Source organism: Cariama cristata, unplaced genomic scaffold (assembly GCF_000690535.1).
Source record: "Cariama cristata isolate BGI_N322 unplaced genomic scaffold, ASM69053v1 scaffold6954, whole genome shotgun sequence".
NCBI lineage: Eukaryota > Metazoa > Chordata > Aves > Cariamiformes > Cariamidae > Cariama > Cariama cristata.
Genome location: NW_009614589.1, coordinates 55,050 through 56,322, shown reverse-complemented (window position 1 = coordinate 56,322; position 1,273 = coordinate 55,050).

Genomic DNA, 1,273 nt, shown 5'->3' with positions numbered 1-1,273 from the left:
TGGGGTGGGCACTGGGAATAAGGGGAGGGGGGCACATGATAAAGTGCGTTTTAGGGCTCTTGTTTTAGCAAGGCCAATCTAACATGTAAACATCCTTGCAAACCTCCCGTGCTCCTCGCTGAGAGGCTGTGAGCAGGGTCTGTGCAGCCCAGCGCTGCCATCAGAAGAGCTGTGGCCATGGCACAGCCCCATCCGGCACAACCACTGACCTCCCCCCTCAAACCCCTTCCCAACCCTCTTTTGTTGGACTTGCTTTCAAAGCCACAGTAATGCCAGAAAACTACTCTGCCTTGGCTCCCTCCCTACCAAGCCCTGTTAAAAAAAAAAACACAAAACCAAAACCAAACCCACCTCCCCAAGCCCCTGACCACAACTACCACCACCTCTGAGCTACATTTGATTGACACCTGCCATGTCTGGGCTCGTGTATGGTGATGGAACACTGCAGAACAGCCATGCTGGTGTGTCGGGGAGATGCAGGGAAATGCACGGCCTTTTCCTCCTGCCAGCCACAGCAGGCCACAAATTGTGTACAATAGTGGAACCCTAACATAAATGTGTGTTTGCCTCCCACCTAACATCATGTGCCAAGGTTAGCAAGGGAAAAAAAAAACAAACAAACAAACACAAAACCCACAAACAACTCCCAAAAATATAGCAAGTCCTCCTGCCCCAACCTCATGAGCAACTCTACTGTCTTGAGAGGGGCAGGGGGACAACCTAAAAATAATAGTGCTTTAACAAAAAAGTGGAAAAAAAATATTATTTCCTACCTCAAAGGCCCCGTGCTGGCCCTTGCTGCGGCTGCGACGCTGCAGCACAAACTGCCTGGGGCAGGAAAGAGCCTGTGCTGGCTTGGGCTCCGAGAGCCAAGGGTTGAGGCTGTCATTATTAGTTCAGCTCCAGATTGCACCGCAAAGGCAGGTGCTCCACATCCCACCACCAGCAGCAAGGTGGTCCCAGCCCATGGCTCTGCTGTAGCCACGGTTACTTGTCGGGGAGGGGGGGGGGGGCGGAGCGGGTGGCCAGTTCAGGTGTGCCCAAGAGCAGCTGCTCAGCCCCCCGGTGCCCAGAGTCTACGTGTGCCGGCTGGGCTGGGTCCCAGGCAGGGACTGCACTTGCAAGGCACTAGCCCCAGTATTGTAACCCCAGGGCTAAGGGCTGCCGGGCAACTCCTTGGCTCCGTGCTACGGCCCACCGTGCTCCCCAAAACGCTGCTTATGGCCAGGAGGCTGAACCTCCCCTCTGCCTGCTCTGCCGCTCGCAAGCCGTC